This window comes from Ptychodera flava, assembly GCF_041260155.1.
Source record: "Ptychodera flava strain L36383 chromosome 3 unlocalized genomic scaffold, AS_Pfla_20210202 Scaffold_26__1_contigs__length_13983176_pilon, whole genome shotgun sequence".
NCBI lineage: Eukaryota > Metazoa > Hemichordata > Enteropneusta > Ptychoderidae > Ptychodera > Ptychodera flava.
The window spans coordinates 12,994,530-13,011,341 of NW_027248280.1; positions in this window are offsets into that span (position 1 = coordinate 12,994,530).

The following is a 16,812-nucleotide window of genomic DNA, read 5'->3' on the forward strand; positions in this document are numbered from 1 at the left end:
AACTGCCGTCCGTTGGATTCGAAGTTACGGGCTAAATCTCAGCTCCTGCCAAACAACTGACACACCAACACGTAAAAATAGTATAAATACAAATAACCTATCTTCATTTTTAAGTTTCTCCTCCAAAGAAAATCAAGCGTTATAAGAAGGTGGAAATTTGATCATGATAGTAATAATGTCAAGAGATTAGTTGAAAAGTGAGTGATGATTTTGTCACGTGGTCGTTGCTAAGAGCGATTGTGTATAGTCAAACCCTTGCACTAGCAGAAAACTTTACGAAATACTTATCGCATGCACTTTATCGTCTTCGCATACCTATTTCAAAGCTTATAATAAATAATATATCTAAGCCATTTCCGGGACGCTGGTGGGCAAAGGTATGGTGGAAGCAGAACGAGCGTTTGCGTTATCGCTGACCAACACTCTAGGCATCACACCGACGTTCGAATCAAACCTTTGAAATGCAGTGCGGTGTTCTCTCAAGATAATTGCAGGAATACGATTTGGTAAAGATGCCAAGGTTATGTGCAGAGTAAATGTCCTTCTACTGTAGTACTGTTCAATGCGAACCATCGCTAGTGCACTTAGAGTGGCAATCTTAAAAGTTATGCCACAGTACATGCCGTTAATGCAATATACACGTCAAGGCTCACATGTCAAGTGTCAATGTACTCTTTATATCGATCTATTAACTGTGACAGTCCTTCAACCAATCAAGATTCTGTGGTGCCTCTCAGGCGACAGCGAGAGAATGTCGCGTACGCATAAGAAGACGTCGCCGTACTCTACATCTGATTTTAATCAGATTGCATATGATGTAGCATATTGCCATAATGACAGCTGGAAATACAGCGTAAATTATCCCTCAATACCTAATACAGAGACCAAATCATTTCATTTACACTTCAACACGAATACATACAGGTTGCACTTTTCGCAACTGATTGATAGGCGTTAATAGACGTACATGATAGCATCGGCGAAGTTGTAATGATGTGTCCTAAGCATTATTAGTTTGCACTAGACGATGACCACGTTTGTGTCACATGTATGTCACACGGACAAAATGGGATCTGTCACTGTTGAAGAAGATTTATGGCTTTACCACAGGGAAAACGATAGTAAAGCGATCTTGATGCTACCTTTCCTTTGGGTAGCTTCACAGATGAAAAGTTTTCCTTTTACCTGTATTTAAGTGACTTGTTTCATGATTTTTCTAATTTAAGTAGCTCGAAGTCACTTCAATAGTTGTTGATGAACATCTAGAACTTCTGAAAATTACATCTTTTTAGCAAAAGAATGATGTTTAACGCAGGAACTGGAATTGTTAATTATTATCAAGATGGTGCGTTGTGCAAGGGTGTTCCTTTCCAGTACTTTGCCACAGTCTGTGAATATTAATCAAGATATTATTATCTTTTTTTTTGAAGATTTATCATACGCGTACAGACCAAACAATACTTTCTTGAAATTGGATAATTTAAAGTGGGATTTTATATCCATTTCAAGTACATATAAATGGAAACGCACCATATATTTAGACTACCTCAGAACAGTTGCTGAATAAGTTTGATTTACGTGTGTTTAGTATAAATTACTTTCAATGTTAAACGGTGATTGCGTTTCTAAGACACATTTTAGTATCCGGTTGTTCTTGATAGAGTCGAACATGATAGCTTGAATGGTCGTCCTTAGATTTTAAATCATTATGCAAGACTGATTCGATAATTCCAGGTTATCAACGTATGACTTCCTTAGAGTAATTGCTTGAATGATTTGTTCTTACATTTCAAATGCAAGGCAGATTCGACCATACGGTGGTATTAGCGTATGCCTTTCTACGGAAAAAATTGGCACGTTGGCAATCGGCTTGAGTCAATTTTTCCCAAATTGTGTCGGCATGGCAGATATAACGGTAGACGGACAAAGTACAGGCAGACTTGGCGTATGTCGCTTCTTACAACGTAATAAAAGATGACAAAAAATTAAAATGGAAGAATGAATGATATGATGTTGTTGTTTCGTCTTGTTTTGTTTTTGACTTCTCGTGTTTGAGAAACCCAGGCCATGCAATAAATCTGACAGCAAATACTACAAAGTTTCAATCATTCCATGTGCAGACAAAAACCATATTAATGACATGCCATGAAGTACTTCCCTTTAAACGCTACATACAGTCGGCTCAAACCCCGCAACTAATTTCATGGAGTGTTAAATTCTAGTTAATTGACACTGGCAATCAATAAAGGGAAGACATTTACTTTACCGTTAACAGCTGTAGACCAAAGTAACAGAAACAACGGCCTAAGATGGAACACCTTAGTTGATTCCTCAAAGCCCGTCATCCTAGCTATAATGAGCTTGGTGACGCCGAATTCTTTTTATCCCTTTTCAGGATTTCGTTACCTCCCATAACTGACGGCAAGTACTGAAGGAAAATGTCCGGTTGCATTAAGTCGGTGTATGACAAAGCGGAACGGTAGGCGTTCAGAGAAGAGATATATTTCAAGTATGCTTGGAGAAGAACATACGCGTCACAAGTCATCCACAGACTCAAATAGTCATAGTAAAAGTACACAGAATATGTCAATGTAAAACTGAGCACACGATAGACTCATTCGGGCGTCGAATGATAACATGAAATGAAGGTACACAAATATTCGTAGCCATATTATGCATTATGCACTTGCAGAGATGATATGCATGCTATTCGTTTTAAGATGCGGTACGTTGTCGGCTATCAAGAAAGAAGGTTCACGAAAATCTTACGTCGTAATTCAGTACCGTTGCATACCCGCTGCCAATAAACAGAACCGGTAAGCAAGAGCATTTCTCAAATTTCCTGACACTAAACACACTTTTATAAAAGGAAACCGACATATATGTATTTTCAGGGGAAGGAGTAACTCTAGTCCTTATGATCTGACGAATTTCTGACAGCGGTTTATTTATTTTGTTTTAGATGCACGTGTTGTTAATGGCAGAAATCTTAAGTTGCATATATCTCACTTTCTTTTTAACAAACAGTTGTTGAATACTCAGTACATTGGTTGTTTCAGGATCCTGCACAGAGTAACTTTGATGGCAATATTTTCATCGGTAAATACCAGACAACCTGGTTATTTTTCGATAACAATTTAAGAAAACTCAGCTGTTGCAATGTTTAAGGGTTTTTATTAGACAACACAGCCAAGAGGTGTTAATTTTTGTTGTTGCTTCATGAAAGTGAATCCATTGTAGAAGTCGGCTGATGATGAAGCTAAAAAACATTTACAGTTTAAACGCATTTGAATATACCTTCACGACATTTTAAGGAGTGTTTTCTCTCGTAACACGGAATGTTGCAATCAGCGCCACAGTATGCACATGGTTCTCTGAACGCATATCTGGATTGTGTTCAAACCATATTCAACGTCATACAAAGTTACAGTGACTCAAGGACTGCAGAGTGTTCGGTAGGATTTAGAGAAGACTGCGTGTGAAAAAGCGTAACAATGTTCAAATCTAAACATTGACCATGACGTAATGTATCAGGACCGCAACGAATAACTTCTATCACACCCCTAAGGTGTCCTTAAACTTGATTGGATAAACCCTGCTATTCATGGAGAACATGGTTTATCACTTTTGTTTGTCCTACATAAAGGTAATGATGACTCAATCACTGAATACAAATATACAATGGCCATTATATCTATTTTGCTATATCTCTAACCATTCCGCCTGAGACCTGATACAGCGTCGTCAATAAGTGTGACATTGCATATTACAAAAGGCAAAGTTTGCATCAGGGTGTGTTGTCAAAGCATATCCGCTTATCAGCCCACAGTAGGACCATGCATATGTGTGATCATTATATACTTGACAGATGCAGCGTGTTAACATTCGTATTTTCGTCATGTTGTATTCCTGTTTTGAACATTGGCTCAGGAGACGTGAATTGTCAAAGTTTAATTAGTTATACATCGCTAATTCAAACTGAACAAGCCAGAGTCTCCGAATAACACGCTTTTTATATGCCCTGTCTATTATACATTTTAAGTGAATAATTGAAAAAGATCTCAATGGCTAGTGGCGATTCCAATTAAATTAGATTTAAAGAAATGGATTGAATGTGTATTTTTGCACCATAGTTCACATATATTTCGACAAAAATTTTACAGATTATTAAATTTGAACAAGGAATCTGAAATTTTGTGATGTATCGATTTGGCTCGTGTGTCGATCGACTCCTGTACATAGTGTCCATTCCAGTAGATAGTTTGTAAATATGTACAAGCTTTCAACTTGATAGCAGTTATAGCCTAATTGTCTCAATACACTCATTGGTTTTGTGCACTTAAATTAGATAGGATATTCAGCCTACTGTTACTTCCTTTGCACTTTTGTTCGGTCGTAAGTAATTGCAGGTTCGTTACAAATTCACATACCAGAGGGCCTTTGCTCAATAATGGTCACGGTAAATTAAACGTAACAAAAGATGGTCACATTAATTTTGCTCCCGATTGCGAATGTAAGACAATCTGTTGTGTAGTTCTAGGTAACTTGAAAGTGTATCAAACTTGTGAGAAGAATATGTCATTTCCTCGTCTTGCAAGTACAAATGAATGCTGTGTTTGCGCTGCTTGCTGCTGAAAAGTAGCAGTTTTAGAGGACGTTGGACCATCTGTCCTATATTCGTAGGTTCGGGAAGACCCGCGTTGAGGCACATTGGTTAATCATCGTGCCTTTGCCTTTAGGTGGCGGTGTGCTCACAAAGGGCTTCATAATAAAGCGCTTAGCCTCAGAAAAGACAGGTACAAAAAGCGCAGATGTTGCCTCATCACATCTGACCTGTGAACCAGAATACATGCAAACAATACATGTAACAGTCACTTTCATATGTAAGAGAGTTTTTCAATGTTTCAACACACATAAGGAGTCTTGACTTCCTAAAATTATTTTTAGTGAAAATCCTAATTTAGTATTTGGTAAGTTCCAAAACCATTGAATGAATGTTCAGCCAAAGATAATGATAAAATTTATGTGTATGACATAGATTACATACCACTCTGTTGCAACTATGTTGCCACTATGTGCAAACATCCATGTGATGGCGTAGAAATGTTTAAACAGGTATGCAAAAGTTACAAATGTATGTATGGACTACAGAGTAGAGTACTTTTGATCTCTGTTAAAAGGAAACACGATGCCAGACGGCATAATTCGCTTCGTAGTCCACATAATCCTACGAAGATCACTGGAAACTGTTATTCAAGATTCCTCTATCACAGTCCTGTTATTTGCCACGCGGTTAACTGTACTGTTGAGTTGCCGTCTTTTCTTCTGTTCCGCCGGTAATTATTTGTTACCCACGTAATTTTAAATGACCTCTTACATGTTTAAGTTGCCAAAGAAGTGTCTACATGTTCAAACTTATGGTACCGCGACTAGATGCAAAATAAACCATCTTATTTGCCCTCTGCACTAATACACATACGACTACTGACAATTTATTACACAGCTGACTGCAATATTTACTTTTTCCTTTGGACAGCCAAAATTTCGGAAATTTTCTCTAGTATAAGACTCGTATCCGAACTTTTTCGTCTCTTTACTCATTAAGGTTGGGTAGAATACGCCAGGGTACAGATATCCAGATTCTGAAACTTATCAAATTGTTTTCTGATCTACCACTTAAGTTTTGTGGAGTTCATTTTAAAGCTCTTGGTGTTTTCAAAAAAAACCATATTTTTCTCAGGAGCACTAGTAAAGGGATGACGGTCATTTTGAATTTCAAATATCGGTAAATCTTGAGTAATCTGACACCCAAGTTTTATTCTTGATTTTGAAAATGAATTTGTTGAAAGATTTTTGAGGAATGTTTTAGCAAAAGTTTACGTCTGTCATGTTCGAGGCACATACTACCTTAAGATTACAACTTGATCAATGTCAAGGGAACCACACAATCAAACATGAAAACTTCGTGCCAGGCCTCTTAAAATAGATTATTTGAATCTAACTGACGTGACGTTAACACAGCAAAACAGTGATTGTGGTAAAGGTCATTTCAAGGTCGTTTACTTTATTCCATGTATGGCTAATTGTACACTGTCTGACAAATTACCATAATAATAAAATTGTCTTTACGAGTAATTGCACCAATGTTAATCCACATCTTCTTTAATTTTACAATACAAAGTCCACGCAAATTTCATAACCAGAGTACAACTGCAAGCCACATTTAGACAATTGAACATTAAATACAATATTGATTTTCTCTACTTTCAACAAGGGTATCTTACTGACTCGAAATCAGCATTTATGTATAACCAAAAGTTTCTGAACCACAAAAGAGGACATCGGTGCAGGTATTGATGCGCACATGATGCATGAAAACAATTATACCGAGCCAACATTATGTTCAAGGATCACTTAAAGAAACTCCTGTCTGCGGTCAACATTATACATGTTCCTCCTGTCGAGTCAATTTCTTGCGCCGTGCAATCAATGTTACAGCAGTTCTGACAATTGAAAAAACGTCAGTGAACAAAAAATGGCTATTAAGATATGCATCGCCAGATCGTTTCCTGAAAAAATATGATATTGTAAAAAGAAGAACACATGAGTGCGCAATGACCATAATTAGTCACTAAGGTACTTTGCAGTAGGTGTCACGTGCCGCTGTCTAAATCGTTGTTTATGTTGCATAAGTGTTCAGCAAGAGTTTAAACATTCACAATTATATTATTTAATAAATTAACCTGTACTTTGAGTACTGTGCTTTGGAACAGAGCATTTCATATGTCCTTGACTGAGAGAGAGAGAGAGAGAGAGAGAGAGAGAGAGAGAGAGAGAGAGAGAGAGAGAGAGGAGAGAGAGAGGAGAGAGAGAGAGAGAGGAGGGTACAAGCAAACATCCGACTATTGCACAATTGAGCGTCCGCCATGTGATTATACCTAGTACAGATAGGTCTCTCTCGATTTTGAAAATGTATGTGTACTCTACCATTGTAAGCTTGGTCAAAATTTCATCGGTTGTGCTGTCCAATACACTAGTTTCTTCCAGCGGAAATGTTCTTGACTCGTCTTCAAGGGTGCCGATGTCTGTGGACTCAGAGGTGCGTGTTTAGGCAATTTTCGTGGGGTGACGTCCTTCAGGAATAGGTCGTTGGTCGTAGCCTTGTCATTGGTTGATGCTTCAAAGTTTGTGTTAGCGTCCGTCGCGGTAGTCTTGTCAGGGGACGGTACCTCATCAGATGAAAGATATGTCGTTGGTAGCTCTGTTGTTGTTGGTATGTTGTTTCTATTGTGGTTTGGCAACCATCTGGGAATATGTCGAACTCAACGATGGAATGATGGGTGTGTAGTTTATATCTGAATGGAAAGACAGACATTACTTATTATTACAACTCACTTATTATTCAGAAACTGTAACTAGCTGAGCAAAACTCAGCCTAAAACAGAGTTTTGGTGACAACCCTGTCGCTTGCACTCAGCAGACATTTGGCTATGTGTCACTTGAGCTAATATAGCCCGCTGCCTTCTTTTCGCTCACCGCGCTTGCTGTTGACGCGTAACAAATTGTTGTCCTCACCCATCTGTATGTATGTATGTATGTATGTATGTATGTATGTATGTATGTATGTATGTATGTATGTATGTATGTATTGTATGTATGTATGTATTTATGTATGTGATGATAGATAGATAGATAGATAGATAGATAGATAGATAGATAGATAGATAGATAGATAGATAGATAGATAGATAGATAGATAGGTAGGTAGGTAGTAGGTAGATGCATGTATTAGGGTTAGTATGTCGTGCCTTTGATCGCTTGTTGTACATGCAGATACTTACCATATTGACAAACAAATCTCCTGAATTCCCTGTCAGCGTACATCCTTAGCCCAGGAGGAATATCTATATTAAAGTATGTGAAACTAAAAGATTTGAGCGAAGAGATACCATAGTGCTACTGAAGGAAAACTGTATTGCAGTTAATCTAAGCAACTCGTTGTGCCTGCTAAAGTACCCTGCACTGCGCTTTGGCAATGATGGTAATAACGGTAAATTCAATCAATCAATCAATCATTTGGCTCGCAAATGGGTTAACCATTATTTAGTCATTCTATCAATCCATTTATCACTAAATTCAACAAATGATAATATGCCTAATGACCCGATTGCTTATTTATCATAGTTGTGAATTATTTATCCATCGTTTACTTATTACGAACAAATATTAAAACTTCGTTTTATCAATGGATCAATGAATACACCTAGAATTGATAGCCGATACTCACATATCAAACTCTAGGCAACGTTCACCATCGAGAATGGCATCTTGATTCACTGTTATCCCAATTCAAGTGTTGCACTGGTGTCCCATCAGAGTAAGTCCATTCCCCATCAACATAAATAGCATCAACCCATACAGATGTGTCTTCGTTTTAGGATACAGACAGTGTGTTTTGCACCAGCGTGGTGTGTGATGTATGTGAGAGAGCGAGAGGCGCAGACAGACACAGACCATATGAGATATGAAATTAAATTATTTATATCATGCGTCCTTTCATTAGCATGTTTTCGAGAGTATGTTACAATGGCTGATACGAGTTGCGTTTGTTATCATAATATTGCATACTATGACAGAACCCCATGGCGAGAGAGTGCAAGCTTGCCGCACCAGCGGTATTTGCACGAGTGTTTGCGGGGGATCCGGCGGTCGTGCTTTCACGAGCGCAGCGAGATGAAAGGACAGCCGGATTCAACGCAAACACTATGAGGTTATCCCTCGATATCAACTCTTGGTGGGGTCGTATTTCTGCGAGTGCGGTTGTGGGCCGCATCACACGAGTCGAAGACGAGTGTGATGCGGCCCACAACCGCACGAGCAGCAATACGACCCTACCAAGAGGTGATATCGAGGGATAACCTCTTTATCATATACCTATGCCCACGTTATTGAATGAATAAATCTCGTATATTAAAATATGATACGTTTCACTGTGGTTTTTCTTGATGAGACTACATCTGTTTGCGTCATCTTGCTAAGGCGGATTGATATACTAGCGTCTGACGTAATCTATCAGCTGGCTCATTGCCAATTATTTTACGGTTGAGCAGAGAAATGCTTGAACTCTGTCATCAAACATGTAGGATATCTACCGAATCGGTACGGTACTGCAAGTGTTGTGTTTGGTATTATTTTCCAGAATCGCATTTACCATGAATACACGATATTTTGAAAGTTGTGCTTTTGAATTTGCCGGTCCTCCGACATGTCCGATTTGCTTGTCGTCTGCGCGTCTGTGCTTATGCACGGACGGAACAGCTGGTCTGTCATCGATCTGTCAGTGCCCGTACGGTGATGATGCTCTGCTCTTTAATTTGTTCAAATTGGTAGCACTACTAGCAGGTTAATCCGATATCGACACATGTGTTTTATTTAGTTACCCCGCATTTCCCTATGCTTCAAAACCCTGCTACTTTTGGAGATCGGACATGATATCGTAGTCAAAGTCAAAATCATAGACGGGCACCATAGTTTGTTTTGATTAGGGCGCCACCATGTAAGTAGTCCGGTATGCAAATCAACAGGCCGTATCAGGCTTTGTTATGTAAATCAACAGGTCGTATCACTTTTCATATGCAAATATTCAATTGAATGAAAGAAAGACGCGCTGATCATTCCTTTCATATGCAAATCAACAAGGCGTATCACTTTATTGACATGCAAATCAACATGATAAATCATGTCACTGAACTCAGTACAGACACAATACAGGGCATAGGTATATGATAAGATGCAAATACCCCAGGTACGGCAAGCTTGCTCGCTCGCCATGGGGAGTTCTGTTATTATTACATATGTTTCCCTTGTTTATTTATCGAGGAAAACAAAGGAACTAAAAACACAAGCGAACACATTTTAAATAGTTTACGCGACACACATTGAAAGACAAGGATCACGCGCTGTTCTATTCATTTGCATGCAGGTATGAAATAATGTTTTTGGTATTTGCACTACAGTGCAAATACCGGTCGTACGCGCGCGCTTCGATGCGAGTAAACTGTGGTACATATGTAATAATATCAGTTCGTTTTTGTCAATATAGTATATGGTGAAAGATCTCCATCATAATTGTAAAATAACTGTAAACACGATATTTAAAAATGGTGAGGGCTGTCTGTGTTGACTCTGCGCAAGCCAGGAGATACACGGATACAGAGACAGAGAAAGAAAATACCTACAGAAACTTAAGTGAGGAGGACCAACCAGACGGATGCAAGCTGCTTACAAATCCTCCCTGTACTACACGGTCTGGTATTCGCCAGAGAGCACCGCCATCCTGCGCACAGTACTCAAAGGCATACTGCGCAGGGGCGACATGTCTGGACAACTTCAAGCCACCACCGACATAAAACATTGAATCTGTTCAGTGAAACACAGAAAATGTGCGAAACAAGGTACACTCTACGCCGTTTTACCAAATAATGTGATTGGAGCGATGTTTGTGCAGATACCCTACGAAAGAAAGGTTCCTTTCTGAATTAAGTGTTTCCAGCATAACCGCACTTTGTATACTGACTTCGGATTTTTTTCAAGAAACGTACGATTATCATACAGCGCAATCATCATAAATATTACGTTGAATACTTCATCTTTATCAATTGCCATATATACAAGTGCCTGTCTGCCACATTACTTCGAATTTGCAGCTCTCCGCATAATATACTTTGATGGCAACCGTTAAATGACTTTGCCCATTTGTTTTCAAACCAGATGGAACAACATGCAACAAAGTATATTGTAAATGAGAGTAATTATTAAGACATAATCATACTTGTTACATTTGATGTGGTCCACATTGACACAGAAACTGTGATCGGATCATTCGCAATCACTTGCCTGCCACATACGAGATGTCCTTTATTAAAGAATAGGAAAGATTGTACATTTTGACCAGAAAAGCAAAAGGTTTCACAGAGCACGCATAAGCGTCAGAGTTTTTAATGCTATTTCACATACACACAGTCACGCAAACACACACACACACATATATATATATATATATATATATATATATATATTATATATATATATATATATATATACCACACAAAATATTGGCCTGACCATTTCTCAGCATATTATGCATGTATGTCTTCACTTAATATTCAATTGTGCTGCCGTCAAAATAAACGCATAGTCACTGTCCTAGCCTGTGCTCGTCACATAATGTCATTTGTGTCATGCTTAATTCAGGTGGCGGAATATTATAAATTAAGTACAAAAAGTTAGTTTACCAGGACTGGTTTATGCTGCCATGAAAATGTCTATTAGGCTAAGTGTATTTCTATATACCCTATTATAACACAATCTTCATTGCCATTGAGGTTTCTTGGTTCTCCTATATCCCATGCTGATATGCATATTGGTGAACCATCCGAATGAGTGAACACGCCTTCCTCTTCTCTATCATTGGCGTCAATCCAAATATCATACTCTTTATAATTTACATTCAGAAAGAAAATTAGCGTTTAAAACAAACTCCATAAATATCGAAAACCAAATACATAGAGCAAATATTTTTTTATACTGATGGCACATTGGTTACCCCAAGCCGAGACCAATTTTATGTTACTGCAGCTGTTGCTACAAACAAAACAAAGTTATTGTGCAGCCGCTAGTGTTTCTGTCGCCAGTCAAGTGACTGCACAGCCGCGTGATTCTCACGAAGTCTGATCAGCTATCCCAGGATGTATGATCATCATGTTACGTTGTGTAGCCACACAGTAGTGCGTAACCACAGCTGTTCAAAACCTTTGATATCCCAGCTACTAATAGGTTAAGTAGGTACTCGATTGAAAATTAATTACTTAGAAACGGTGTTTTTATAATTATCACGTGATTATCATCCGACATTCACATGATTATTATATTGGATCCTAGGTGGAGATATTGATAAAAGTGTATAGCATATCACTGAAATGGAGAAATCCTGGCAAAGTACACAGAAACGGTTATTATATACCACTATATTGCCATTAAACAAGTACAGGTCTTTTAACGGGTTGTACTTTTACTTACCATTCGGAATTCTATCTAAAATGTATGACAGTACAACATTCATTGTTTCTACATCGGGAAATCTTGGCAAATGTCCACCCATACTTTCACACATTACTTTGGCCTCTGTCCAGGTTCTAGGATAATAAATGTGTTCGAACGGATATCCCTTGTACTCTTCAACCATCGCTGAAAGATTAACAAACATGACGCATATGTTACACTTCGTGTCAATATTGCTTGGCAATTGTTATACATACACCCCCCCCACACACAACACACAACAGATAATGTGTGTATAAGTCAATATGTGAGGAGATCATCGATATGCGACTTATCTTCATTTTGACCAAGGTTGATGGTCTCACCTGCAGAATATTTGCCTGATTCGCTGTTTTGATCATGATCTTGTCGTTTGGATATAATAGATTGAAGAAAGGGTTAAAGCCGGAAAGAAATATGCTTTCTTCATGCACAAAGAGTCAATGAGTGTGCGTGTCGACAAAATTTTAACCATGACATGATATGATAGGCGACGTATACGTGCATGGTTCAACAACAATTACTGCCCTGTTTCAGTTCTACCCAACGGAAAATCGTGTGAACGAACAGAATTTAGTGTGAATATTAAGAGATAGAATTACATTGATTAGACATTCATATTACCGTAAACAGCTACACACAGCAGAAATAGCGGTACTAGAGTGGACGACCTCGCTGTCTCCGCAAACCACGGCATCTTCGTTCTAATGGTCTTGAATTTTACTAGGTGATTTTATCTTTTCTTACACTTTGGAAACCACCCACCGCTACAGGCAAATACTAACTGAAATGGTCCATTGTCATGTGGCGGCAAGTTTAAAGAACGTCATGTGTTCCGAAAATTGCCACAGGGAAGTTATGCTAATTTTTCTCTGACACAAATTTCATGGTGAGCCCTGGTTTTATCTTTTGTGTCAAAAGTGAATACCTTCGAGTTCCCTTGAAACGTTTGGGCAAATGTTTGAATTTTTCACTGTACATGGCCCAATTAAGTCTTGCTCAAGAGATAGTCAGGTAGATTTCTCCTCACGAAATCGATATTCGATGCATGCTTTCCTGCGTAAACATCCCAAAAAGTTTAGCTTGTGTAATATCAAATGAATTGGCGCCAGAAAACACAGACATTTAGGTGTGTGTATTTGTAATCTTTCACGAAAGTGAGAAGCTATGTAAGATATTAATATTGCTCGGATTAAATGGTGAACACTGCAGTAGGGAAGGGGGTACTTCGCATTCTGCTCGTTCATGAAAACAGCATGGAGACATTTTTTCTCCGCATCAAGTCCCGTGGCATGAACTCTTAGCGTCGTTCGGCATCGCAGTATGCAAATGACTGACTGGGCTCAAATCTTGCACCTGTTTAAGCGCTGTTCAATATTTTTCCTCAAACTATTCATTTTACCATAGAATTATTTACAACAATATTTAATTATCATTACTGAATATCATTTCAACTCTTATTTTAATTTATTCGGTTTTAAAGAGGCACTCCAATTTGGTAACATTTTTATGTCTATGCATACCACGCGGTGGCCGCTATGTATCAACCGCACGTAACTGGGCTAGTCACCTATGCGAATTCTGGTGGAATCAGCAAAAATTGATTTTGGTTTTATCACCAAGTCAGTAAGACTCAGCTTTCTCCCACGGGGCATGACCGATCACCGAGGCAAGTGGTACTGCGGCGTACAGCAGCGTCAGTGTAGACTCGTACTCCATAGCTTAGTTGAAAATGGCCCCAGTGCCGAACGTTCGATGTTCGGAAGCTGATTTAGGTGGGCCACCGGAATTCAAACTTTTACTTTTTTGAAGACACGTTTTTATCGATATCTCGCGATCCGCGCGCACTCGCCACGTCAAATATCGACCGTTTGCACTAAAAACAAATGTGCTTAAAAAATGTTACCAAATGCGAGTGCCACTTTAAGTTGTTTGATTTTATCATTTCGTAGGTAATATATGTCTTCCTTTCCATTTCTAATGGCTCGCTTCATGTGTTATTGACTGTTAATTCTTCCTTGGTTAAACATACTTCTAATTAATCTATAGGTAGGCTAATATTCTGTATGAATGATAGGTGTTCGAACTGGCTAAACTTCTAGATTTTTGGCGCACTCGATTTCTAGCCAAAGATGTGCTTATTATTATGAGACAAAAATCGGCGCCATATTTGACGTTGTGCCCGCAAGTGATATCGGCATTGACAAATCGACGTCAAAATGTAATCGTGCAAAACCAACTTAAGTTTCACATGTCAAATATTTGAATTCAGTTCTTAAGATTGTAATATCAAACCGTACCTCTTACACATTTACAATCGCGGCAACAGTAGCTGTTGTTCTGACTGAATTTGATCATTTTGCGATCAGATACCATAAGCTTATTTGAGTCAAGTCATGGTGAGTCACGGCAAATTCTACGGAGGAGCGCTGCAGTATGAAGCAAAACCGAAGACTGTATGTCGAAAATCAATGAAAATAAAATCAGCAATTTCTTACCCTGTTGTTTAAATTTGTGAAAACAAAAACTGTATTTGAAAGTTACCGGGCCATATTTGAAGTAGGAGGACAAAGAATTGACCCCTAAACTAGCGAACATCGGCAAAATCTTTGTTGCAGTGTGAATGTACAAAAGCGAATCGAAAGTAAAGCCATTAAAAAGTAATGAATATTACACCATTAAAGTCGAACTCTGGCTTTTCTCAGGTCGATATCAGTAAGAAATTTACGATCACGGCGACTGTATAGCTGTAACCTTGTGTCACCCACGGGCGCCATCTTTGAAATTAGGTGGCTAACAAAACAGAGAATAAGGGCAAATTCCTTGCCATACTATAATCATAAAACATTATTTGAGATCAAAATGTCCCAAACCAATGCTTACAATATCCTTATAATCTAAATCAATTTAAAAAAAAAACTAACTGGCTTGTTCAATTTGTAGTAGTAAATCACGCTTTGGACAATTTACGATTGCGGCAACCGGCTGTGTGCTTGCATTGATCATGCACATCGCACTGCATATGCCGCCCAACTGCGAGCTGCCCGCCCGCCCGTGCACTCAATCCGACTCTAATAGACCTTTATATAAACTGAATACTATTACGATTTTTAAAAACCCGAGCTATTATTATAAGGGATTATGTCTGTTAATGGCGTGAGTATGGTGAAATCAATTTAAAAGGATCGCAATAAGGTCTACAATAAATGTTTCCATCTCACTGACCACGGGTACGCGTAGCCGGGCTCAACGGGACGTAATGTGCCGGTTAGCCACCATCTGCAGCTGTAGATATTCCGTTGTCCGTCAAGATTTTAAAGATGTGCATTAGTAAGATTTTACGGTCTGTTGCACAATAGTACATATTGCTCATTTCATAAAATGGTAAATAGCAGTTTTTAAATGACAAATTTGGAACTTTGCCTTGTTTCAAAGTTTATTGTGCCTCGAGCTCATGCATCGCCTATGGAATGAAAAGCAGCCATAATGGAGCTATAATTGTAAGTTTGAATTTCGTTCCTACAATTATTTTCCACTCCATAACACATATGAGCACGATACAGAGAGGGATGATAAGTTTTCTAGACTATCTTCTGAATCAGGATCGAAGCGTCAAGGTAGAAGCTGTTAAGATCGTTATTTCTACAGTGTTCGCTTTTGGTGGACGATATCTTCTCGCCAAGTGGCAGCATTTCAGTAGGACGTTTTGATGCCATAGCTTTAAACCGTGTTCTGTTTACTCGCCGTTGCTGGTTTAATTCTCTATTGACGGCAATTTGTTGTATTTCATGTTGAAGAAGATGACACCAATTTATTCAAGTGTGATCTGTATCCTTGACTACAGATGCTTCCTGTATCTTAGAATGCAATAGCGTGTCCCTGCCACAATGCCGTGTAAAACGAGAAATGAAACCAAAAGGAATTAAAAATATTCCATCATCATTCAATGTATGTTGGACATTTACACATATTTCTTGAACATTGACTGTTGCAGAGAAAGCTTTCGACTCAATAGTGGACAGGAATGGCGGGTAGAGTGCAGTTTGTGTTGCAGTATCAAGTTATTCAAAATTTGTATACGAAGGCGGGTGTACTTTTGCTGCTCCTATGACAAAGATAGTGACGACTCATTAATAGGGAATCCTTGTAAAATGTTGTCTTTCAGTTGTAATATCATTCCCGCCATTCTACATGTCCAACAACAGTGAGTGATACATGCTTCTGAATTAGGTGGCGCTTATTAGGTCCGATATAACGCTGTCACGCATGCGCCTTAACTGCCTGTCTTTCCTTGGGCAAGGCGTTTTCTGAAACCCTTTATGAGCGTTCCGAGACCGAAGGCAAATCAAAACACCAGTACAAAGACTAACCGCTCTACATTGACGGTTCTCTTTCTTAGCCTGCCATCTGCATACCAGATGGGTCAAGTCACGGATAGATGTTCATCATTAGCGTAGGCAAGCAAATATAGCGACTATAGTCAGACTAGTGAATGACTAGACGATTAATTATATGCTCATCGCCCGTTTCTCATTCGAAATTGCAAACTACACCTAAAACCAATACTGATTACGGTCAACCCATGTTCCCGTGGTGGAGGGATTGTGGGTCATCCAATCAATGTTATCCCTACTCAGGTCTCCTGCCTCCTTTCTACCTCGGGTCCTATTTTCGTGAGCAGCACAGCCAGCGGTAGAGATAAGGCAGGGGACA